Source organism: Choloepus didactylus, chromosome 25 (genome assembly GCF_015220235.1).
Source record: "Choloepus didactylus isolate mChoDid1 chromosome 25, mChoDid1.pri, whole genome shotgun sequence".
Lineage (NCBI taxonomy): Eukaryota > Metazoa > Chordata > Mammalia > Pilosa > Megalonychidae > Choloepus > Choloepus didactylus.
The window spans coordinates 4603728-4631439 of record NC_051331.1 but is presented as its reverse complement, the minus strand read 5'-3'; the positions used below and the strand labels follow the sequence as shown (position 1 = coordinate 4631439).

The 27712-nt window shown below is 38.4% G+C and overlaps 1 protein-coding gene across 4 annotated transcripts in view; it reads left to right on the top strand.

Annotated features, from left to right (window-relative positions):
• The window catches only part of LOC119520503 (zinc finger protein 596-like), a 52782-nt gene that overhangs the window by 18393 nt on the left and 6677 nt on the right, over positions 1-27712 (top strand). The gene's annotated exons all lie outside the window — the stretch shown is intronic.

The window sequence follows — 27712 nt, the reverse complement described above, 5'->3', positions numbered from 1 at the left end:
CTGACAAAAGACTGATATCTTGCATATATAAAGAAATCCTACAACTCAATGACACTAGTACAGTCGGCCCAATTATAAAATGGGCAAAAGATATGAAAAGATAGTTCTCTGAAGAGGAAATACATATGGCCAAGAAACACATGAAAAAATGTTCAGCTTCACTAGCTATTAGAGAGATGCAAATTAAGACCACAATGAGATACCGGTTAGAATGGCTGCCATTAAACAAACAGGAAACTACAAATGCTGGAGGGGATGTGGAGAAATTGGAAGTCTTATTCGTTGTTTGTGGGATTGTATAATGGTTCAGCCACTCTGGAAGTCAGTCTGGCAGTTCCTTAGAAAACTAGATATAGAGTTACCATTCGATCCAGTGGTTGCACTTCTCGGTATATACCCGGAAGGTCGGAAAGCAGTGACACGAACAGATATCTGCACACCAATGTTCATAGCAGCATTATTCACAATTGCCAAGAGATGGGAACAACCCAGATGTCCTTCAACAGATGAGTGGATAAATAAAATGTGGTATATACACACGATGGAATACTACGCGGCAGTAAGAAGGAACGATCTCGTGAAACATATGACAACATGGATGAACCTTGAAGACATAATGCTGAGCGAAATAAGCCAGGCACAAAAAGAGAAGTATTATATGCTACCACTAATGTGAACTTTGAAAAATGTAAAACAAATGGTTTATAATGTAGAATGTAGGGGAACTAGCAATAGATAGCAATTAAGGAAGGGGGAACAATAATCCAAGAAGAACAGATAAGCTATTTAACGTTCTGGGGATGCCCAGGAATGACTATGGTCTGTTAATTTCTGATGGATATAGTAGGAGCAAGTTCACAGAAATGTTGCTATATTAGGTAACTTTCTTGGGGTAAAGTAGGAACATGTTGGAAGTTAAGCAGTTATCTTAGGTTAGTTGTCTTTTTCTTACTCCCGTGTTATGGTCTCTTAGAAATGTTCTCTTATTGTATGTTTGTTTTCTTTTTAACTTTTTTTTTTCATACAGTTGATTTAAAAAAGAAGGGAAAGTTAAAAAAAAAAAAAAAAGAAAAACAAGGAAAAAAAAAGATGTAGTGCCCCCTTGAGGAGCCTGTGGAGAATGCAGGGTTATTCGCCTACCCCACCTCCATGGTTGCTAACATGACCACAGACATAGGGGACTGGTGGTTTGATGGGTTGAGCTCTCTACCACAGGTTTTATCCTTGGGAAGACGGTTGCTGCAAAGGAGAGGCTAGGCCTCCCTATGGTCGTGCCTAAGAGCCTCCTCCCGAATGCCTCTTTGTTGCTCAGATGTGGCCCTGTCTCTCTAGCTAAGCCAACTTGAAAGGTGAAATCACTGCCCTCCCCCCTACGTGGGATCAGACACCCAGGGGAGTGAATCTCCCTGGCAACGTGGAATACGACTCCCGGGGAGGAATGTAGACCTGGCATCGTGGGATGGAGAACATCTTCTTGACCAAAAGAGGGATGTGAAAGGAAATGAAATAAGCTTCAGTGGCAGAGAGATTCCAAAAGGAGCCGAGAGGTCACTCTGGTGGGCACTCTTATGCACAGTTTAGACAACCCTTTTTAGGTTCTAAAGAATTGGGGTAGCTGGTGGTGGATACCTGAAACTATCAAACTACAACCCAGAACCCATGAATCTCGAAGACAGTTGTATAAAAATGTAGCTTATGAGGGGTGACAATGGGATTGGGAAAGCCATAAAGACCACACTCCACTTTGTCTAGTTTATGGATGGATGAGTAGAAAAATAGGGGAAGGAAACAAACAGACAAAGGTACCCAGTGTTCTTTTTTACTTCAATTGCTCTTTTTCACTCTAATTATTATTCTTGTTATTTTTGTGTGTGTGCTAATGAAGGTGTCAGGGATTGATTTGGGTGATGAATGTACCACTATGTAATGGTACTGTAAACAATCGAAAGTACGATTTGTTTTGTATGACTGCGTGGTATGTGAATATATCTCAATAAAATGAAGATTAAAAAAAAAATTTGTAGGAGAGCTTTGCTGGATAAAGAATTCTTGGTTGGCAATTTTTCTGTCTCAGAATTTTAAATATGTCATGCCACTGTTTTCTCACCTCCATGGTGGCTGCTGAGTAGTCACTACTTAGTCTTATGTTGTTTCCTTTGTATGTGGTGAATTGCTTTTCTCTTGCTGCTTTCAGAACTTGCAACTTCTCTTTAGTATTTGACAATGTGATCAGAATAGGTCTTGAAGTGGGTTTATTTAGGTTTATTCTATTTGGAGTTTGCTGGGCATTTATGATTTGTGTATTTATGGTGTTTAGAAGATTTGGGAAGTTTTCCCCAACAATTTCTGTGTATACTCTCTAGACCTTTACCTGTCTGTTCTCCTTCTGGAACACCAATGCGTCTTATATTTGAACATTTTATATTATCTGTCATATCCTTGAGGTCCATTTCTATTTTTTTTGTTTTTCCGCATTCTTTCTTTTACTCTTTCATTTTCCATTCTGTCATCCTTGAGGTCACTGATTTGCTGTTCAGCTTTCTCTAGTCTTGTACTATGAGTATGTAGAATCTTTTTAATTTGGTTAACAGTTTCTTTTACTTCCATAAGATTGTTTTTTTATTTACTCTTGCAATTTCTTCTTTACACTCTTCTAGGGTCTTCTTCATGTTCTTTATATCCTGTGCCATGCTCTCATTGTTTGTCTTTAGCTCTTTGATTAATTGCTCCAAGTATTGTGTGTCCTCTGATGTTTTGATTTGGGTGTTTGGGTTTGGGTTATCCATATCATCTGGTTTTTCCTTATGCTTTAAAGTTTTCTGTTGTTTTTGGCCTCTTGGCATTTGCTTACCTTGATAGGTTCTTTTAGGATGTATAGGCTGATTCAAACAGATCTACAGCTTCATGGATTACACTTTAACTAACCAGCAGGTGGCATCCATGAGCCACCTATTCCCCTCAAGCCAGTTCTTCCCCAACTTTGTCTTTGTGGTGAGTGCGGGTGTGCGTCTTGTGGGGTCCAATTGGTGTGCCACATTTGCATGTGTAGTCAGTGTTGCCCTTCTTGAATGTGGGGCCTGTGTCTGATCAGTTAGGGAAGGGGGGTGGCTTTTATAATGAAATATCTCAGGTATTCCTGGAGATTTAAAGCTGTTGCAATAGTCTAATCCTTCAGTTCAGTCTCATCACAGTTTGTCTCTGCTGCTGACCCACAAATCTTTGGTATTGGCATATGGTCCCTGTGACTTCCGAGTTTGTCTGTCTTCCAAGCCATAAACTCCTAAGGCCTCTGCTGAGGGAAGACTGTTCCATGTCACAGGTGAGCACCATTCCCCAAGGACAGTTCTGGGCCACAGGGCTGTGTAGGGGCATTCCCAGTCTGCTGAAAGGATAGCTGAATGGGGTGTGTTAATTTCCCCCTTTTCACACAGCTCTACCTTCCCAGCTCCAGGATAATTAGCTGAGGGTGCAGGAAAGGCTATTGTCTATGCCCAATAGTGTGGTGTTTTTGCTAGCCCTACTTCCTCTCCACTGGGCTGACTGCTCCCAGATTCTCTGGTGTCTGGTCTTGGTCTATCTATGTTTGGAGTTTGGATCAGCAGTCTGAGTTTTCAATGATAGCCACAACTGCAGTTCTCCCTCCTGGTTCCCAGCACTGATGGCCCCTCCTCCCATGGGAGAGAGCCTGGCAGGGAGGGGCATGGGTCTCCTGGCCATGAGAACTTACAGATTTTGCTGATCTCAGCTCTTCCACATGTTCATGAGTGTTGTATGAAGTATGCCCAAAGTCAAATTGTTCTGCGGTGTCCAGTGCATGCACTTCCTGGCTTTCTACCTACTGCTCTGGAGGAGTTACTAAAACCTACACCTCACCACTCCACCATCTTGCCCTGCCTCCCTCTACTTCATTTTTGAAGGACAGTTTTGCTGGATATAGAATTCTTCATTGGCAGTTCTTCTCTTTCAGTATGTTAAATATATACCACTGTTTTCTGACTTCCATGGTTCCTGTGGAGAAATCTGGGCATAGTCTTGTTGAGCTTTGCTTGTATGTCATGGATTGCTTTTTCCTTGCTGCTTTCAGAATTCTCTGTCTTTGACATTGGACAATCTGATCAGCAAGTGTCTTGGAGTACATCAATTGGGGTCTGTTCTGATTGGGGAGCACTGTACTTCTTGAATCTCTAATTTTCTGTCTTTCATAAGAGTTGGGACATTTTCAGTGATTATTTCTTCTATTATTCTTTCTGCCCCTTTCTCCCCTCTTCTCCCTTTGGTACACCTATAACATGTATGTTTGTGCATTTCATGTGGTCACTCAGCTCCCTAAGACCCTGCTCATATTTTTCCATTCTTTTCACCATCTGTTCTTTCATGTGTGTGAATTCAGATGCCTGATCTCCCAATTCACTGATCCTTTCTTCTGCCTGTTCAAATCTGTTTTATTCCTCCATTGTCTTTTTCATCTCCTCCATTATGCCCTTCATTCCCAAAAGTTCTGTCATTTTTTTCAAGTTTATGAATTCTTCCTTATGGTTATCCATTGTCCTTCTTATATCCTTCATCTCTTTTGCTATGTCTTCCCTCAGTTCATTGACTTGATTTTTGAATTGATTTAGATTTGTTGGAACATCTCCAATTAGATCTTCCTTCAGCTCATTGAATTGATTTAGCAATATTTGCTTCAACATATCTCAGTTGAACTATTAGTTTGTTCCTTTGGCTGATCCATATTTTCATGTTTCCTAGTATGGCTCATTATCTTAAGCTGTCTAGGCATCTGAGTTTCTTGTATAGTTTATTCTGGAGCTTGTTTTCCCTCTTTCACCTAGGATTTTCTTTTTGGTTGGCTTCATTGTCTAAACTTTGGTGTTTAGTTGAGCCTATTCTAGATCTTTAACTTAGATTCTGGTTAGTTGATCAGAGTTTTTCACCTCTTGTTTTTCTGTTTCTTGCCCTGCCTCTATGTAGCCTTTTTTTGTGGTGATCTTCTCAGATATTAACCCCAGTCAGATTTTCCTAATCCAGAGAGGCCCAGGTCTCCAGAGGAGGCTATGGAGTTTCCTTGAGAATGAGACCCTCCTGTGAGGCCTTTAGACTCTGTGCTTCTCCTATGCTATCCAGCAGTTGGTGCTTGGTAGCCTGCAGTTCCCCCACCAGTGTAAGGAGGTGAGGAGCCTTTAGTTCTCCAGGTAACCCTAACCTAGTCCAGAGCATGGCTGACTGAAGCTAGTTAACAAATTCCAAACCCTGGGATCTGAGTTCCCAAAAGGCCTGGGAAGTTATGGTATTTAGCAGATTTTCTCTGCAATTACTCTTATTGTGTTGTCTCAGAGCTATCTTAGCTCTGCTCTTGTCTGGGCCCAAATTGCAAGTCTTTGAGGCTTTCTGTAGTGACCTTCTTAGAGCAATTGTTTTAGAAAAAGAGAAAAAAAAAAAAAAAAAAAAAAGGAAGGGCCCAGTATGGACTCTTTGCAGTCTTTGCAGATCTAATGGGCTATTGAAATGCTAAAAGACCAGGATTTGAGGGTGTTTAAGGAGCAATCAAGAAAGCAGAGAAGCTGGCCTTACAGACAAGGGCTCTCCCTTCCTGGATTTGCAGATGTATCTGATTCTGTTTGAGCCCTGACGTTCTTCATATTATGTTCACCTGACTCCATTTTTCAATTTTTTTTTTTTTTACTGTTTTGCTAGCCCTGTCTCCTCTCTGCTGGGCTGATTGCTCCCAGGTTTTCTGGTGTCCACTCTCAGTTTATCTATGTTTGCAGTTTTTGTTCTCCCTCCTGGTTCCCAGCATGGAAGGCCCCTCCTCCCTCAGGATTGTGCCTGGCAGGGAGGGGCATGGGCCCCCTGGCTGTGAGAACTTACAGATATCACTGATCTCAGCTGTTCCACATGTTCGTGAGCGTTGCATGAAGTTTATCCAATCCCAGATTCCTCTGAGATACATGGTCCTCACAGTTCCTGGCTTTCCACCAACTGCCCCAGAGGAGTTACTACAGCCTAGACCTCACCACTCCACCATCTTGCCCCACCTCCTCTAATATCTTTCAAAGTAAGGTAATGTGAGATCTGCCACTTTGCTGTAATCATTGACTAGTTTTAGTAGATTTGCTGTGGATTTTTCTGGATTTCCTACATATAGTATCTGTAAATGTCTGTCAAGTCTAGTTCATTTATCATACAATTCAACATGTCTGTTTCATTATTGATCCTTTCTCTAGATGTGGTATCCATTGATGAAAGTGGTATATTGAAATCTCAACTATGTACAGGTATCTACTTCTCCTTTCAGTGTTCTCAGTGTTCGCCACATGTGTTTTGGGGCACTCTGGCTTGGTGCATGAGTAGTTATGATTGTTACATTTTCTTGATGAATTGACCTTTTTGTTCCAGTTTACTAATGCTGCTATCACGCAAAATACCAGAAGTGGATTGGCTTTTATAAAGGGGGTTTATTTGATTACAAAGTTACAGCCTTAAGGCCATAAAGTGGCCAAGGTAAGGCATCAACAAGTTACCTTCACTGAAGGATGGCCATTGGCATCTAGAAAACCTCTGTTAGTTCAGAAGTCACATGGCTGGCATCTGCTTGCTCCCAGGTTGCATTTCAAAATGGCATTCTCCAAAATGTCTTGAGGCATTTTTTCCTCTCTTAGCTGCAGCTGCTTTCCAAAATGTCACTCTCACTTGCTGTAGCAGTGAGCTCCTTCTGTCTGAGCTTATATAGTGATCTAGTAAACTAATCAAGGCCCATGCTGAATGGGCAGGGCCACAGCTCCATGGAAATTATCCAGAGTTAGTTGGGTGGGTTGCATCTCCATGGAAACACTCAAAGAATTACAATCTAATCAACACTAAGATGTCTGTCCACACAAGATTGCATCAAAGATAATGGCATTTGGGGGGACATAATACATTCAAATTGGCACACATTTTATTAGTATATAGTGTCCTTTGTCTCTTTTGTTTTCCTCTTTTAGAGATTTTGTTTTATTTTATTACATTTATTTTTCTGGTACAAGGAAATGTTCAAAAAATAGACTGAGGTGATGAATACAAAACTATATGATAGTACTGTGAACAACTGGTTGTACACTTTCGATTATTGTATGATATGTGACTATATCTCAAATTGTATTAAAAATATCAAAATACCATATAATTGCTTTCTTCCCCTCTTTGGGGAATTTCCATTACCAGTAATTATAGTATACAGCAAAACATTGTTAGGATTACATTTAGATTTGAACTTTCCACCACACCAAGTGGCATTTTTACAGCAAAGAAAAATCAAAGTTCCATGTGGTGTCAAAGTCATTACCACCACATCCCCAAGGCCCAGTGAGTTGAAGGCTACTGGACTGACTGGATGTTGGGAAGCTGTTTCCTCAGGACAGACCACTACAGGCATATCTAACAAAGACTCAGCAGAATCCATGCTTACAGTGTCCTCACTGCCATTATTATCAAACCATATGTCCCCATCCCAAGTTTCAGGATCCCATTCTTTTTGAATCAATGCCTTTACTTTAACAGCAGACACGCTGTGAGGTTGAGATTTTAGGTTGTGTTGTAAATCTGCTACTTGCACAATGAGACTGTGGTCTGGGTTTCAGAAATCTCAAGTCTGTGGCCATAGGAAACCTGTGTGGCCACGTGAACCTGTCCAGGACAGTGTGTAATTTTCTTTTTTTTCTTTTGTAGTATGTTTTTCTGACTTTGGTGTTAGGGTGATTTTGGCTTCATGGAATGAGTTAGGTAGCTTTCCTTCCTCTTCAAATTTTTGGAAGAATTTGAGCAGGATTGGCACTTATTCTTCCTTGAATCCTTGGTAGAATTCATGTATGAAACCATCCTGTCCTGTACTTTTGTTTTTTTGACAGCTTTTTGTTGACTGATTCAATCTCTTTACCTGTGATCCTTTGTGTGCAGGATTTCAGTTGTACTGCCCTCCATCTCACTGATCCTTTCTTCTATCTCTCCAAGTCTGCTGTTGTATTTCTCCATTGCATTTTTCAACTCTTGAATTGTGCCTTTCATTCCCTACATTCTGCCATTTGCCTTTTGAAGCTTATGGCTTCTTCCTTATGGTCACCTAGTGTCTTCTTATTTCCTTTATCTCTTTTGTCACATTCTCTCTCACTTTGTTGATTTGATTTAAAAGATTTGTTTGAACATCTATAGTTAGTTTCCTCAACTCTTGAATCTGAGTTGAAATATTAGTTTCTTCCTTTGGGCCATATCTTCTCATTTCCTTATGTGGCTCATGATTTTTTGCTGGTGTTTTGGCATCTGACTTTCTTGATTGTTTTATTCTGGAAGTTGCTTTCTTGTTTGCCTAAGGTTTTCTTGACAGTTGGCTTTGATCTCCATCTTTTCTTTTTTCTCTCCCTGTCCAGTTTTCAGATTTGCTCCTCCAGTCTTTTCTTCAAGCCCCCAGCCCATCTTCTCCCCCAAATCAGGTGCCCACCATGCCCTGCCACAGGGATGGGAGGTAGGCACTGGGCACTCAACCAAGTTCACTTTGGGTGGTAATATATATCTGCTGGCTTCCAGTGGTGCTCTATTATCCACTGGCTAGCAAGATTTGGGTTTGTTTTGGGGATCTGCTGTAACAGTTGGGTCTCCCCTATTTCCCAGCCAGAACAGTTGTGCTGCCTTACAGGCCATGCAGACTCTAGCTCTTGTGGTCCTAAAAAGGGTTCTTGCACTTTTCTTATTGACCAGTAGATGGCACTGTTCAGTAATTTTACCATCCCCAGAGGCTGCGCCACTTCAGAGCACAGCTGGGCCAAAAATGCAGGACTCTTATGCCCTCACTCTGCCAGCCAAAGCAGGCTTGATGTGGGGGTCCCCCTGTGGCAAAGCACTCCCCCAGCTGACTGAGCACTCCAGCTTTCCTCAAGGTGAGGAAACTGACCACTGGCTGCAGCTTCCCTCATGGATGGGGGAAGTGCTTTCAGACCCAGGGCTGAAATCATTTCTCTGTCCGTGTTTCTCAATCTCTTTTTCCTTCACTGATCTGGGCCTTGAAATGTTCTCCCCTTCCACAGGAGGGGTCCTGCCTGCAGTTTCTGTTCCTTTCCCACATGAAGACAGAGTGAGAGAGAGGGGGGAGGATCAGCTGGTCTGGGATGGAAAATTCCTACCTGATATTGCTTCTCTTTCTTCAATTCAGCATTTGCAGGATCTTTCTCCATTCCATATCCTCCTCCAAAGTTTCAAAGAAGTCAGAATTGTCCTTTATTTCATTGAATCTCTGGAGAGAACTTGTCAGTAGCTGTTTATATTACCATGTTGATGATGTCACTCCCATCTATTTCTTCAGTCAATGTTGGTTGTTCATGCTTTTTGAGGAAGTTGCCTATTTCCTTTAGGTTGTCAAATTTATTAGCCCATAGTTGCTTGTAGTATCCTCTCATTATCTCCCTTATTTTTGCAGGATCAGTAGTTATCCCATTCTGATGGTGTTTATTTGCATCTGCTCTCTTTCTTTTTGTTATCATAGGTAAGGGTCCATTGATTTTAATAATTCCTTCAAAGAAACTGATTCTCTCTATTGTCTTCCTGTTGTCAATTTCATTTATTTCCCCTCTGTTCTAGTTTGCTAATGCTGCTGGGATGCAAAACACCAGAAATGGATTGGCTTTTATAAAAGGTGGTTTATTTGGTTACACAGTTAGTCTTAAGGCCATAAAGTGTCCATCAACAAAGGGTACCTTCACTGGAGGATGGCCAATGGTGTCCGGGAAATCTCTGTTAGCTGGAAAGACACATGCCTGGCATCTGCTCCAAAGTTCTGGTTTCAAAATGGCTTTCTCCCAGGACATTCCTCTCTAGGCTGCAGTTCCTCAAAAATGTCACTCTTAGTTGCTCTTGGGGTGTATGTCCTCTCTTAGCTTCTCCAGAGCAAGAGTCTGCTTTCAACAGCTGCCTTCAAACTGTCTCTCATCTGCAGCTACTCGCTCAGCTTCTGTGCATTTTTCAGTGTCCCTCTGGGCTGTAGCTCCTCTTCAAAATGTCACTCACAGCTAAACTGAGTTCCTTCTCTTATGTCAGTTCATTTATATGGCTCCACTGATCAACTTAGACCCACCGCAAATGGGCGGAGAAACACCTCCATGGAAATTATCCAGAGTCATCACCTACAGCTGGGTGGGGCACATTCCAAAGAAACACTCAAAGAATTACAATCTAATCAACACTGATAATGTCTGCCCACACAAGATTACATCAAAGGTAATGACTTTTGGGGGACACAATCTATTCAAACTGGCACACCCTCTAAACTTTGTTTCCTTCCTTCTGTTTGCTTTGTGTTTAATTTGCTGTTTTTTTCTGTAATTCCTCCAGGTGAACAGTTAACTCCTCAACTTTTTCTATTTCTTCTCTTTTAATATAGGAATTTAGGGCAATAAATTTCCCTCTCAGCACTGCCTTTGCTGCATCCCATAAGTTTTGATATTTTGAGTTTTCATTTGCATTTGCCTCAAGTTATTTAGTAATTCCCCTTGTAATTTCTTCCTTTTCTCACTGATTGTCAAACACTGAATTATTCAGACACCATATATTTGTAAATTTTCAGGCTTTCTGCCTATTATTGGCTTTCAACTTCTTTTCATTATGGTCCATGATGGTAGTTTGTATAATATCTTTTTTTTTTTTTGTTTAATTTGTTGAGACATACTTTGTGACCCAACATGTGGCCAATTCTAGTGACCGTTCCCTGAGCACTTGAAAAAATATGTATCTTTCTGTTGTGGGGTGTAGTGTTCTATACACATCTCTCAAGACTAATTCATTTTTCATGCAGTTCAACTTCTTTGTTTCCTTATTGAACCTCTGTCTAGACATTCTATCCATTGATGAATGCAGTGGATTGAAGACTCTGTTATTGTAGAGGTATCTACTTTTGCCTTCAGTGTTGTCAGTGTTTGCTGCATGTGTTTTTGGGCACTCTGGCTTGGTGCATAAATATGATTGTTATGTTTTCTTGATGAATATTCCTTTGTATTAATATATAGCATCCTTCTTTGTCTGTGTTATTTGTTTTACATTTGAAGTATAATTTGTTTGTTATTAAAATAGGTACTTATGTCTGATTTCTTTTCACAGTGTTTTATAGCTTTCTGTCTAAACTCCTTTACATCCTTGATTAGATTCATTCCTAGATATTTGATTCTTTTCATTGCTATTGAAAATGTAATTTTAAAAAAATTCTCTTCCAATTGTTCATTGCTAGGGTATAGAAAAACTACACATTTTTGGGTGTTGATCTTGTACCCTGTTAGTTTGCTGAATTAATTTATTAGCTCTATTAGCTTTGTTGTGGAGTTTAAAAAATTTTTTGTATATAGGATCATGGCATCTGCAAATATGAAAAGTTTTATTACTTTTTCTCTAATTTGGATATCTTTTCTTTCTTTCTCTAGCCTAATTTCTTTAGCTAGAACTCCCAGAAAAAGTCAAATAGCAGTGGTGACAGTGGGCATCCTTGTCTTGTTCCTGATCTTACTTAGAGGTAAAGCTTTAGTCTTTCATCATTAGGTATATGTTAGCTGTAGGTTCTCAAATATCTCCATTATTATGTTGAGGAAGTTTCCTTCTATTCCTAGTTTTCTAAGTGTTTTTATCAATAAGTGGTGCTGGATTTTGTCAAACAGCTTTTCTTTGTCAACTGGGTGGTCATGTGTATTTTTCCCTTCATTGGTTAATGTGTTATTTACATTAATTTGTTTTATGTTATACCACCCTGGATTCATGGAATATGTCAGTTCAACATGTTGTCTAATACTTTTAATTTGCTGTTGTATTTCAATTGCTAGTATTTTGTCCAGGATTCTTTGTATTCTTAAAAGATACTGGTCTGTAATTTTGTTTTCTTGTGTTATCTTTATTTGGCTTTGGTGTGAGATGTTGGCTTCAGAGAATTAACTAGAGAGTGTTCCTTTTTCTTTATTTTTTGGAAGATTTTGAATATGATTTGTGTTAATGCTTCTTGGAATGCTTGGTAAATTCTTCCTGTGAAATCTAATTCTGGTCTTTTCATTTTTGGAAGTTTTAGGTAACTGAGTCAGTCCTTTTACTTGTTATTGATATGTTGAAATCTATTCCTTGAATCACTGTAGGTGGTTTGTGTGTTTGTAGGAATCTGTCCATCTCCTATAAGTTATTTAATATTGTAGCATACAATTGTTTATAGTGTCCTCTTATAGCCTTTTTGTTTGTTTATGTGTGGTCAGTAATAAGAGTCCCCTTTGTCATTTCTGATTTTAGTTATCTTCTTTCTTTTTCCCCCCTTAGTCTAGATGTATGTTTATCAATGTTATTGATCTTTTCAAAGAACCAACTTTTGGTTTTGTTGATTCTCTCTATTCTTTTTTTTCAAGTCTCTGTTTTATTTTTTCCATGCTCTAATATTTGATATTTCCTTCTTTCTAATTGAATTGGGTTTAATTTGCTCTTTCTCTCCAGGTTAGTGTTTAGGTTTTTTTGTTTGTTTGTTTGTTTGTTTTTGCTATAAGCATTTAGAACTATAATTTCCTTCTCAGCACTGCATTTTCTGCTTCATATAATTTTGGGGATGTGCTTTCACTTTCACTCTCCTCCAGAAATTTTCTAATTTTTCTTGTGATTTCTTCCTTGACCCATTGATTGTTTAGAATTATATTGTCTAGATTCCACGTATTTTTGAACTCTCCATTTCCCCTTCTGTCATTGAATTTTAGCTTCATACCATTGTGCTAAAAGAAAATACATTGTATTATTTCAATATTTTTAATTATTGAGACTTTTTTCATGACCTAACATCTAATCTATCTTATAGAATGATCCACATACACTAGAAGAGAATGAGTACTCTGCTGCTTTTGGGTAAAGTGTCCTCACATGTCTGTGAGATTTAGGTGATTTATAGTATTTGAGTTTTCCATTTCCTTACTGATCTTCTCTCAGATATTCTATTATTGAAAGTTTTGCATTAATGTCTTCTACTACTGTAGAACCCTCTCTCTCTTTAAAGCTGTCAGTATTTGCTTCATATATTTTGGGGCTCTGGTATTAGATGCATATACGTTTATAATTGTTATGCCTTGTTCAATTTACCCCCTTTTTCAGTATATAATGACCTACTTTGTCCCTTGTAGTAGTTTTTTACTTAAAGTCTATTTTTTTGATATTCGTATAGCCAACCCAGCTGTCTTTTAGTTATTGCTTTCATTGTATATTTTTCCATCCTTTCATGTTCAGCTTACTCATCTCTTTGAATTTAAGGTAAGTCTTTTATAAACAATATATATATATATAATCCATTCTGCCCATCTCTGCCTTTTGACTGGAGATTTTAATTTCCAAGAAACTACTGCTACTGCATGATTTTCTTCTGCCATTTTGCTATTTTGTCTTTGTAACTCATTTTTTTTGGCCCTTAATTCTTCTGTTAATGCGTGCATTCATATTTATTTGATTTTTTTTATTGTGACATGTTGAGTAACTTCTCGTACCTTTCTTGATAGATTTTTCATAAATTTTCCTTGTAGTTACAATGGGGTTAAAATTCAAAATCCTAATATATAACAATCTTATTTCTTTTGATGCTAAATTTGCCACAAGAGAATACACATACACTGTTCCTATACTCTTCTGACCAAACATCATTTTTTGTACTTTTTAACTGGATTCTTTGTAAAATTAAAAGTAAACTGATAAAAATCCTTCAGGCATCCAGTTCTTTCAATTCTTGTTCCATCTTGCATGTTGGGCCCTTTTGTTTTTCTATGCTGTCATATCCTAATCCTGTCATACCATACATGAACTCCTGTTTGGAGACTCACACTATGTTGTTTCTCTGAACCTCCATGCAGTGGTTGTCACACTAATGTTGGCTTGATACAGTCCTCGTCATCACAGAAATGCTGTTTACCATCTATTCCAATTTTATTTTCATCTTGTGGATCCTTGAATCTATTGTACAGTTTTTCTAACTTCTTTCTGTCATTGATCCTCTTATAGTCTCTCATATATAAAGTTCAGAATTTTGGAAAAATTTGTCCATTGCAAAAACTAACTTTAAGTCCTTTTGAGATAGATAACTTAATGCTGTTTTTTCACTAGATTCTGTGCATATCATATACTGGCAAACTTTATCCTTTGATGATTTCAACTTGTTGAAATTGGTGTCCTCCAGGCCTCTCCCCTCCTCCTCCAGCTCCTTAAATGACCAGACTGTGGAGATGGTGGCTCCTGTCCTGGGCTCACCAGATCCCACTCATGCACAGTGCATAACCGCAGGGAGGCAGAGGGCCCCATCTGCCCTCTATTTTTTTTTGAGGAGGAGGAGGAGGAAAAGAGGGTTTCTGTATGGTGGCAGGAGGACAGGGGAAGGTTTCCCAAATCAGCCTCCCAGTAGTGATTTTTCAATTCACTTTTATGCAGGTCAAAGGCAAAGGAAGATAATATTTTGGTTAATAGGTAACACAGGTCTGGAAAACTTCAGAAATTTCATTATTTACTATTTCCTTCCTGGGAAATGTGCCTCCATGAGTCTAGAAAGATAGACGTTGGCTTTACTCATATCTGAGAGTTCATAGGACCATGGGTGAAGGCTTATTCAAATGGATGCTGACTTTACATTTACATATTGCTGCAGACCTTACCTTTACATTTTGCACCTTTGTGAGACCAAGAGTTCTCACCAACTGCCTACTCCCTGTTTTAAAATACATTTAAATGCTGCTTTACAGGTTCCATTTTTATATATTATATTTTTGTTTGGTTTTATTGAGATATATTCACATACCCTACAGTCATCCACAGTGCACAAATGGTCATAGTACAGCCATACAGCTGGGCTTTCATCACCACAATCAATTTTGAACATTTTCATTACTCTAAGAGAATATAAATAAAAATAAAAATATAAGTAGAAAAGAACACCCAAAATATCCTATCCCTCATCCACCCTATTAGTCATTTAATTTTTGTCCCCATTTGTCTACTCATCTGTCCATGCACTGGACAAAGTGAGTGTGAGCCATAAGGATTTCACAACACACAGTCACACACCATGTATGCTATATTGTTATACAGTCATCTTCCAGAATTAAGGTTACAGGGTTGCAGTTCAACATTTTCCGGTATTTCCCTGTAGCCATTCCGTACACTAAAAACTATAAAGGGATGTCTATATAAGAATAACTTCCAGAATTACCTCTTGGCTCCATTTGAAATCTCCCAGCCATTGTAACTTTGTTTTCATTTTCTTCCCCCTTTTGGTCAAGAAAGTTTTCTCAGTCCCATGATGCCTGGTCCAGTCTCATCCCCATGAGCCATGACCCAGACTGCCAGGGAGATTCACACCCCTGGGAGTCATGTCTCATGTAGATGGGAAGGCAGTGAGTTTACCTCCATTTTGGCCTAGAGAGAGAGGCCACATCTGAGCAACAACAAAGGCATATGAGGGTGCCTCTTTAGCATTGATGCAAGCAGGGCCAGCCTCTCCTCTGCAGCAACAACCCCAAAGGTTAAGCCCCAAGATCAAGGGCTTGGCCCTCCAAATTGGCAGTCCCCAATTCTAGTGAAATTTAATATTTCCACATTTTCCCCCAGTCCCTCAGAGGGGCTTTCCAAATGCATTCCTACTCTCTGCCCAAATTACTTGGAGATTTATTGGGATTTCACACCAACCTGTGCAAACCAATCAGATCTCACTTTCCAAGCTTCATGTAATTATGGTGCTTGAGTAAACTGACCATATATATCAAACTATCTGGTGTGCTACAGGTAATGCAGATTTTGCACCAAATACATGTATCTTCCTTTGGTCTCATGTAAAATATGAAGTTAAAACAGTATCATCCTTTTCCCTTCACTCTGACCTGCCTTCATCCTAACCAGATTTGCTTCAGGCATGAATTCTGGACTCTTCCTCAGCATTTTAGTTGCTGTGTGGGATAATCCTGATATTCACAGCTGCCAAACTCTAGCTCTGAGTCTCAGGTGCCACACAGATACTTGAAGTTGTAAGGCCAGATACAAAGAGCTCAGCATCTCTGAATCTAGAGATAACCATTAAAACTCAGGAAAAGATGTGACTGCTGTAAGAACTTACAATATAGGGATCTTTACAATAAGCCTTCCCCTGCTAATCTGTGCTTTAAGATTGAATACTCATTAGAGTTTGCACATTATAGTTTGTCCATATTAGTGAGGTGTCATAGTGTTATAATATTTGTCATTTCGTTTCTGACTTATTTCATTCAATCTGTTGTCCTCAAGTTCCATGCACCAAGTTGCATGCCTCACAACATCATTCCTTTTTGCAGCCTCTCAGCCTTCTATTGTAGGCCTACCTCACAGTCCACATTCTGTTCATTTGTTGAAGTACCTGAAAGCCACTTCCATCTGTTGCAAATCAGGAATACTGTCACCATATACAACCGTGTGCAAAGTCCATTCATATCCCTGCTCTCAGTTCTTTTAATTACGTACTCAATAGTGATGTTTTAGGATGTTATGGCAACCCCATACTTAGCTTTTGTGGAACCACCACACCTCACTCCAGATGGGCTGTACCATTCTACTTCCCCACCAGCAGTGAACAGGTGCATCCCTCTCCCCATGTTTTCTCCATGTTTTCTTTAGCAGAGTTTTATCCCTCTGCTAATTTTTCTGCTGCAATTTTATAGAGATATATTCACATACCATACAATCATCCACAGTGTGCAATTAGTTGTTCACAGTATCATCATATAGTTGTGCATTCATCACCAAAATCAGCCCTTGAACATATTCATGACTACAAAAAATTTTGAATAAGAATAATAAAAAGGATAGAAGAGAAAATACAAATAAAATAAAATAAAATTCAACAGAAAGGTCAGACAACACCACCACTCTCAAGAATCCCTTAACCCCCTTCTTATATGCATTATATCCTCTCTTATGGACCTTTAAGTTTGGTATACTGCTATTGTTAAAATTAATGGAAGCATATTACAATGTTACAGTTAACCATATACTCTAGTTTTCATCGATGATATTTTTCCCCGATGTCATCCCATTCTCAACACTTTGCAAACTTGACATTCATTTATTCCCCTACATGGAGAAATTTTTCCTATTTGTATATTTAATCACCATAATTGATCATTCAAGATTTTGCTAAGTTATACAATACCAGTCTTTATCTTCTATCTTTCCTTTTGGTGTCATATATATCCCTAGCTTTCCTCTTTCAACTTTACTCACAGTCATATTTTTCCAGTGTACTAATAATATTGTGCTGCCATCATGCAGTATTTTGCTCTTCATTTCTCAATCTATGAAATCAATACTGCTGAAATTTTGTACTCCCTCAGCATCAAGTGCCTGATCCCTACCCTCTTTCTGTCTTGTGAAAACCTGGGTTCCCAGCTTTTAACTTGCAAAGCTTTTCATTAAAATTAGTTGATATTAGTGAGACCATACAGTATTTGACATTTTGTTTTTGTCTAATATCATTCAATATTGTGTCCTCAAGTTTCATTCCCATTGTTTTATGCTCTGTGTCATTATTCTGTCTTACAGCTGCATAATACTCCATTGTATGTGTAGGACACTTGTTATCATTTGTTTATCTGCTCATCCATTGATGGATATTGGGGGTATTTCCTCTCTTGGCATTTGTGAATGATGCCACTCTAAACATTGGTTCACAAATGTCCATTAATTTCTTAGCTTTTATTTCTTCTGAGTATATACCTAGTAATGGAATTGCTGGATCATATGGCAATTCTATACTTAGTTTCCTGTGATACCACCATACTGCCTTCCAGAGTGGCTACACCATTCTGAATTCCCACCAACAGTGAGTAAATATGCCTCTTTATCCACAACCTCTCTACCACTTATCTTCATTATTTTATGATAATGACCATTCTAGTAGGTGTGAGGTGGTATCTCATTGTGGTTTTGGTTTGCATTTCCTAAAAGTCAGTAAAGTTAAGCATCTTTTTATATGTTTTTGAGTCATTTGTATTTCCTCTTCAGAAAAGTGTCTATCCATATCTTTTGCCCAATTTTTAATTTTGTTGTTTTTTCTTAATGTTGAGTTGTAGGATCTCTTTACGTATTTTGGATATTAAACTGTTACCTAATATGTGGTTTCCAAATATTGCCCCCCATTGTGTTGGCTGCCTTTTTACTGTTCTGACAAAGTCCTTTAAATACAAAGTGTTTAATTTTGAGTAGATCCCGTTTGTGTATTTCTTCCTTCATTGCTCATGATTTGGGTGTAAAGTCTAGGAAACCACCTCCTATCACGAGATCTTTAAGATATTTCCCTACATTTTCTTCTTAAAGTTTTATGGTCTTAGTTCTAGTGCTTAGGTGTTTGATCCATTTTGAGTAATTTTTGTATAAGGTGTGAGATAGGATCCTCTTTCATTGTTTTGGATATGGATATCCAGTTCTCCAAGCACCAGTAATGATTGCTTGACTGCCTTATTAAAGATCAAGTGTCCATAGATGAGAGGATCTATTTCTGAACTCAGAATTTGATTCCATTGGTTGGGATATCTATCTTTATGCCAGTACTATGCTGTTTTGACTACTGTAGCTTTGTAATATGGTTCAAAGTCTGCCTCTGGGGTTTAGGAACTCGGCACCACAGCATGTTCTGTGTGTATGTACAAAATAAAAATGTTTTGGATGTCCTTTTCTATTCTAATTTTTATTTTATTTTTTGGAGTAACGAAAATGTTCAAAGACTGTGGTGATCAATGCAGAACTATGAACAACCAATTGCATACTTTGAAGGATGGTACATTATGTGAATATATCTCAATAAAATTGCATTAAAAAAAAAGTCTGATGATTTTTGCCAGCCAGGAAGCCCTGGTTTGATTTCAAGCACTGCTGTAACTGTTAGGTTGTCTGTATTTCTCAACTTAAACAGGGCTTGTTTACTGGGTACAGGGTGTAAACCAGTTCCATTGGTCCTGGGGTAAGGTCTACAGAGGTTCTGAGAAATTTCAGTATTCCTTTGCAGTTTCCAGTCTCTCCAGCAGATGGTGCTGTACAGTGACTTGATTGTCCTCAGAAGGTGTTTTTGAGGCTGTTTTGGACCAGATGAGGCTGAATTATCTCTTGGAGCCCACCTGTATCTCACTGAGTGGGGATCAATTATCTATTAGAGACCTGGTGTGTCTGGATGGGTGGAGCTAAATAACTTCTTGGAATCCAGCTGACTGGTTGGCTTGGGTTCAGATATCCCTTGGAGCAGAGCTGTCTGGTTGGGTGGTGCTGAATTACCTCCTGGTGCCCCTGTCTGACAGGGCATGGCTGAAGCTGCAGGTTTCCTGCACCCTCACGTTGCTGGGTAATGTCTGACTCAGTGTGGGGCTGTGGCCCCCTCTCGCTCTATGGCAGAGGGCTCCTCCAGCTGTCACTCTCTTCCACCGTCTCCCAGGCAGGTATCAGCCTCTGGCTACTATGTTCTTCAAGGGTGGGGAGGGGCTTTCAGACTCAGGGTTAGACATGGCCTCTGCCCATGTTTCCTCATACTTTTTGCCCCTCAGTGATCTGGGCCTTGAAATATCTTCCTCTATCCCCCTGATCTCCAAATGGTGGGCCTCTTTCTCTCTGCTTTGATTGATTTTTTTGTCTCTGTCCCCAGTGGGAGGAGAGTGGAATCCTAACTGCTGGATCTGTGTTCCTTCCTTGCTGTTCAAGGTTGAGAGTGGGGGTGGGGAGAGGACTCACTGGCCCAGAAGGGATTTCTCCTATGTTAAACCTCTCTTCTTAAATTCAGCATCTATGGGGTGCTTCTCTCATCCATATACTCTTCCAGAGTTCTGAACAAGTCAAGGTTATCTCCCTTTTTTGCTGAATATCTGGGAAGTTTTCAGCAGCTGTTTACATCACCATGTTATGTTACCCCCACTGCAGTTTATTTTTTAATTTGGTTTTATTGAGATATATTCACATATCATTGAATCATCCAGAATGTACAATCCTTTTTTCAGAGTACCTCATATACTTGTGTATTCATCACCCCAATCTATTTTTTGAATGTCTTCCTTATACCAGAAGTAGTAAAAGTAAGATTAAAAAATAAAAGTAAAAATGAATACCCAAATCAACCCCCCCACCTTCTTTTTCATTTATATTTTGTCCCTATTTTTCTACTTATCCATCCATACACTGGATAAAGGGAGTGTGAGCCACAAGGCTTTCCCAATTACACTGTCACCCCTTATAAGCTACATTGCTATACAAAAGGCTTCAAGAGTCAAGGCTACTGGTTTGCAGTTTGATAGCTTCAGGTATTTACTTTTGTCTATTCCAATGCATTAAAACTTAAAAAGGGTCATCTATATAGTGCATAAGAATGCCCACCAGAGTGACCTCTTGACTCCAGTTGGAATCTCTCAGCCACTGAAACTTTTATGTGTCATTTCACATCCACATTTTGGTAAAGATGTCCTCAAACTCATGATGTAATGAGCAAATTCATCCTGGGGAGTAATATCCTGTGTTGCTAGGGAGAATTACACCCCTAGAAGTCCGATCCCATAAAGTGGGGAGGACAGTGAGTTCACTTGCAAAGTTGGCTTAGCTTGAGAGAGTGGGCCACATCTGAGCAACAAAGAGGTACTCAAGGGGAGACACTTAGGCACAATTATAAGCAGGTTTAGCCTCTCCTTTGCAGTAATGAGATTCCTAATGACAAGTCCCAAGATAGAAGGCTTGGCACACCAAACTGCTAGTCCTCTGTGTTTGTGAGAACATCAGCAACAGTCCAGGTAAGAAAACCCAAAACATACACATTTTCCCCCAGTTCCTCAGGGGGTCCCTGCATATATAATTTTTTTCACTGCCCAAGTTATTTTGGGATGTGTCACTGTTTCACTCTAACCTATACAAACCTATGAGGTTTCACTTCCTATTAAAAGTTCCATGTAATTATGGTACTTGACAAACTGTATGGGTTAAACTGTTTAGGAAAATACAGATCCTGTACCAACTAGACATCTCTTCCCTTGTACTCACATGGAAGTTGAAGTTTGAAAACATAGTCAGTGTTGTCCTTTACCCTTTGGCCCAATTTGCCCTAGTCCTAACCATATCTGCTTCATTATAACTCTAATTGAAGTCTGGACTCTTTTTCAACTTTTTCAACAGTTGCTATATTTGACATTCATATCTGCTAAGTTCTAGCTAAGTTTTGGGTGTCACACAGATACCCAAGGTTCTAGTGATTATTCAAGTTATAGACATAGGGATCAGCATCTCAGAATCTGGAAATAGCCATTACAATTCAGGAATAGATGTGACTGCTGTAAGAGCTTACAATCTGGGGACAATTACAATAAACATTCCCCTGATAAGCTGTACTCTGAGATTCAATTCTGAGTTTACACATTGCTGTTAGTCCACATTGGTGAAGCATTATAGTGTTTGCCTTTGTTTCTGGCATAGTTCACTCAAAATGCTGCCTACAGGATCCATTCACCTCATTGCATGTCTCACAGCTTCACTTCTTCTCACAGTTGCTCAATATTCCATTATATGTACAACACAGTTCACCATTCTGTTCCTCAGCCAATGTACCCTTATCCACCTCCACCCATTGCAAATCATGGATATTGCCACCATAAACAACAGTGCAAATGTCCATTCATGCCCCTGCTCTCAGATCTTCCAAGGGGTAGAAATAGATGGGAACTTTCTCAATATGATAAAGGCAACATATGAAAAACCCAGAGTAACATACTCAATAAGGAAAGACTGAAACCTTTCCATCTATGATCACGAAGAAAACAGGGATGCTCACTCTCACCATTGTTATTCAACATTGTGCTGGAATTTGTAGCTAGAGCAGTTAGGCAAGGGGAAAAAAAGGCATCCAAATTGAAGAGGAAGAAGTTAAACTTTCACTCTTTGCAGATGACATGATTCTAAATGTAGAAAATCCAGAAAAATCTACAGCAAATGTATTAGAACTAATCAATGAATACAGCAAAGTGGCAGGCTGCAATGTCAAGACACAAAAGTCTGTAGTGTTCTTATATACAAATAATGTGCAACAAGAAGAAGAAATCAAGAAAAATATTCCATTTACAATAGCTACCAAAAAAAATCAAGTATTTAGGAATGAATTCAAAATCCACAAAAGACCTATACAAAGAAAACTGCAAGAAACTGCTAATAGAAATTGAATAGGGACTAAAAAAAAAAAATGGAAGAACATACCATGATCATGAATTGGAAGACTAAATATAATCTAGATATCAATTCCACCTAAACTGATTTATAGATTCAATGCAATACCAATTAAAATCCCAACAACTTAATTGCAGAAATAGAAAAACCAATAACCAAATTTTTTATAAGGGCAAGGTGCCCCACATAGCCAGAAATACCTTGAGAAAGAGGAAGGAAATGGGTGGTCTCACACTACCCAACTTTGAAACATATTGCAAAGCTACAGTGGTCAAAACAGCATGGTACCTGCATCAGGCTCGATATACCAAACAGTGGAATCAAACTGAGTGTACAGAAATAGACCCTTGCAACTGTGGACAATTGATCTTTGATAAGACAGTCAAGCCAGAGCAACTGGGACAGAGCAGCCTCTTCAATAAATGGTATTTGAAGAACTGGATATCTGTATCCAAAAGAATGAAAGAAGACTCCTCTCTCACACATTATACAAAAATTAACTCAAAATAGATCAAAGACCTAAACATTAGTGCTAAGAATAAGACTTTTAGAAGAAAATGTAGGGAAATATCTTAAAGATCCTGTGATCAGAGGTTCTTTCTAGACCTTACACCCTAAGCATAATCAATGAAAGAAAAAAATAGATAAATGGAATCTCCTCAAAATTAAACACTTTTGTACATCAGAGGGCTTTGTCAGAATTATGCTGAATGCATTATTTTCATGGTACTAAAATATGTACATTGTAGAATGGAGTAATATACTTTTTCCTTGAATCTGAATTTCAGGAAAATTATTTCACTTTATATAGAGTCACATGGATGCCCACAGCCTGAGAGAAAGCTGGTAGATTGCAGGTTCTCTAAGAAGTAAAAACAAACAAAAACAGGAAATGTTATCTTCTTGTAGATTGTTTATATTACTGCTCAGAAAAACCAAGACCCACAAAACGGAATGTGCTGAGAAAACACATGAAGGTTGCCTTTGAGACATAAGAGGAATGATGTAATTAATGGACATAATCTGTTTTACTTTATTGCATCTATGCAATTTATCTAATTAAAGGGTAACTATTTGATAAAATAGGCATAATTTAATTAGATTTCTCATAATTAAAATTCCACTTAATCAAGGAGTCTTCTTAAGATTCTAGGTCTCCTACAGGTATCAGTGGCATAAAAAGAGAGTTTGCCTCAAAACTGTTTTTGCTAGAGAACAGAAGAAGCTCTGAGCTCAAAAGTGTAGAAGAAGCATGCTCAATGGTGATTGCTTCATTTTGTTACCCAATTTATTTGAGTTCTTGTGAGTGTTGGGGATAATTTTTACCAGGAAGGACAGCCCTCCCTTTTTCATAAACCAAAATTTAATCAGAATGTAATTGTTTAATCTGACTTAGGCATTTGGGGGCAGATATTCTGCGGGTATGTTAGAAGGTTGTAACATGATATTTCTCAGTATTTAAAATGTATAACTTGGGGTTTGAAGGGAAACTTGTCTGATCTTACCAACCAGATGGTATTTTTTTCTGCCTTTTGACCAGTTTTGAGATAACATAAATAGTTGCATAGAGGAATAGATAGATGATAGATAGATACATTGATCTATAATGGCAAATTGGGTGAGTTTACTGAATGAGTATTAGGAGCACAATTAAGTGGGGGTGGAAGAAAATGGTTAAGTATGGTTGGATTCAGTGAAGGGATCTCTGAGAGAATGATATTTGAAATGTGATTGAAGGAAAATGAGTATGGAATGGGAAGGTACGTTTGTGGATTGGGATGTAAAGGAAGCATGGGAATACTCCTTAGTAGAGATAATAGCAATGTTTAATGAAACTTAGTTGTTTCAAGAAGTCATGTGAAAGATCAATCCCTGAATGCCTGTTGGAGCCTGTAACTAAGATTTGAGACTGGGGGAAGAGTATTATTTACACTTTGGGTGTAGAAGAGGTAATGCCTTCACTATGTTGCATTTTAGTTGCAAATAATTAAGCAAAATCCATAACTCTGAAATACTATCCAGGTAAGTGTTTTGTCACTTCCAATTTAGATATAGCAATGGAAGATATTAAGGAAAGTGAATAAATGTGTCAGCAGACCAGTTCAAGATGTTCCAACAGTGTTGTTTGAGTTTTCTTAGTGGACATGGGGAAGGAGAACCTAGAGTAGTTTGAATACAATCTGGAGACTGTGATGTCAGAGAAAGCAAGGAAAAAGAAAGTACTGAAAAGGAGATTGTGGTCCAATTTTTTGTTCCAAGTAAGGAATTATTTACAAGGAGATCATTAGTGATCTCCAAGTTTTATGAAAGAGGATATCAGTGTTGAGTTTTGTGAGTGAAAGGGTGAGTTGCATGTGAGAATGGGGTAGATGCACTTTGATCTTGTCAAGGGAGGGTCTAGAGAGCAAAACTTGAGAGACAATATGTTCAGAGGAAATTTGCTTTGATGTTTTCAACATGGAAGAGTAAAAAAATGAATTTAGATGATGAGATGGATTGTGAAGAGAGTGAAAGATTTCTGATAAGGAAATTTAATTTATAATTGATAATGAATTCACAACAAAACATGAGAATGAAATCAATTGGAGACATTGAAGTTAGCCAGAGGTAATGTGACTATTTAATAGAGAAGAAATAACTAACATGTATGCCTTCAGGGATATTTGAAGATATGCTATTTTAGTGTAACTTGGAAAAATACATAATCTGTCTGCTTGGGAGGAGTTAATATCATCTGTTGAAAATATGTGGAAATGATAGAGTGCATGAGGTTCAAAAGGCATTGAGAAGATTTGGAGTACTCATGTAGTATGCAGTAATGAATTAATTAGCAAGACATAGTACAGTTATCAGGTATATTTGAAAACTTCTAGGAAATATGATTCTCTGTTTAGGCCAGGATCACTATCTTACTCAAGTACTGTGCCAGACATAGTCATGGAAAATTGCAGGTATTTGGAATCACTGAATATTGAGTGTCAGATTGTTAGATGTAGTGAATAATGTTGGTCTTGGCATGTATCTGTTAAAATTAAAAAGTGTAAAAAGAAACTGGGCAGTAAAATGAGAGGTAGGTGATGTTTATGATGAGGGTCAGTTCACTGTAGGTCCCCATGGAGAAGGAGGATCTGTGTATGGGGAGTATTTTTGTGTCAAAGCTGGGAGAGGAGGTTGTGGCCACAGAGTGGGACTTCTGATGTGTGATATGAAAGGAATATTCCAGGTAACAGTCTGAGTGATGTGTAACACTCCAGGAATTTAAGCTTGGCAGACAGGCAGAATAGAATTCTAAATATAGCTGAGTCATTTTCTAGTCATGTAGTTTTGTCATAATACTAAAATATTCTGAACTCTGGTCAAGTCATTTGCTAACTTTGTAAAAAAAAAAAAAAACACCATAAGAACCAGGATTAGTGTGAGGATTAAATAAGCATATAGTTAATCACCAAGCGAAGTCACACATTATACATCTTATTTTCTCTTTATTTCTGGGCCTCAGATTCAAATTGGTGCATTAAACCCACGATTGCTTATGACAAATTATCAATTGTCTGTGAAATATATTTAATAATTAACATTGTTTTAGGGATAATTTCCTGGTTAGAAATAATTAATTCTTTCACACAGATGGACACACACTTACCACATATACAGGGAGAAAAAGATAAATGTATGCATATTCCTGTAAATGATGGTTAATATGGGACAGGTCTACAACAGCCCCTGTACTAAACTATACATGGAACAATTAGAGAGACTCACAAACCCCTTTAGCCTTTAGGTTCTGACACTTCTTGCCTTCTGAGGATTGTGGAACATGACAGAAATCTTATGAACTTGTACTCTTGCTCTTTTCTTAAACAGGGATTTTGAGTTCTTGATTTGGAGGATGGACATCATTGATCCCTCCAAATGAAATTAATTCTTGAAATGATTAACTCCATCATGAAATAATTGGGATGTTGCATGATAAATATCCAAATCCATTAGGGAAAGATCTGAAAGTCAGTGTTGGGGGGTTTGAGGGAGGGATCTTTCCAGAAATCCAAAGGAGTTGAGCCAAGATGATTTAGGGCAGTTGCATACAGAAGGGCAGGGGCAGGATAGTGCAAGAAGGGAGGGAATGGGTGTTCAGAGGGCAGGGATAGGTGTTGGAGAGGCAATGGTACTGCATAAAGAAAGAATACTGTGAGAATTTCCACATACTTACCTGCAGGGGAAAACCAAAAGCTACATGTGGTATGGGTTAGAGATACCTACTCTTCTTTCTTTAGCATTAATTTTATTGAGATTGTTCACATTCCATACAATTATTGAGAGATTCAAAGTGCACAATCCATTGCCCGTGGTATATACAGCTGTGCATACAGCAAAATTATATTTTTTTCAATTTTTAGAACATTTTCAACACTCCAGAAAAGAAATAAAGGCAACAAAAGAGAACCCAAATCATCCTGTACCACTAACCACCCCTTCCATTATTGACTCATGGTATTGGTATAGTACATTTGTTACTATTGGTGAAAGAATGATAAAATACTACTAACTGTAGTACATAGTTTGCAATAGGCATATTTTTCCCTGTATACCCCTCTATTATTAACATCTAGTTATAGTGTCATACATTTGTTCTAGTTCATGAAAGAGATTTCTAATATTTGTACAATTAATCACTGGGATTGTCCACTGTTTTATACATTCTCATCTTTTAAACTCCAACTTTCCTTCTGGTGACATACATGACTCTAAGCTTCCCCTTTCCACCATCTTCACATACCATTCAACACTGTTATTCTCACAGTAACATGCTATCATCATCTCTGTCCATTTCCAAACACTTAAGTTCAACCTAGCTGAACATTCTGCTCGTAATAAGCAACCACTCCCCATTCTTTAGCCTTGTTCTATATTCTGGTAACCTATATTTCATGTCTATGAGTTTACATATTATAATTAGCTGTCACGTGTTTTTTCTTTCTTTTCCTTTTTCTATTGTCTCTCTACCTTCTTTAACTCTTCCTCCTTCTTTGTGGAAGAAATGGAGATGTCCTTATATAGATAGTGGTGATGGTAGTGAATACATAAATATATGACTCTACAGGGAACCATCAATTGTTTACTTAGGATGGAATGTATGGTTGGAAAACAAAACCATCTTTAAAAAAGTGGATTGAAGAAGAAACCTTGAGGGCACTAAATTGAGTGAAATAAGTCAGACACATAAGGATAAATATTGCATGGTCTCTGTTAGAGACACCTATTCTTGAATCATGGAGAGGATTGAAAAGCTCTAACCACCGTGGAACAATTAACATATGAATCATGCTTTTCATGTTCTCTATCAGATATCTGTATTCACATTTTCATTATTAGAACATGAGCCATAGACTTCTTACATTTGAGTTTAGGAGATGAGAACCTATCCCTGTTTCTCTTAGAGTGCACTACAAGTTTCTGCTGGTTGGACCGGGGGTGGTTACTTCCAGGTGAAAATTTGGGTATATGT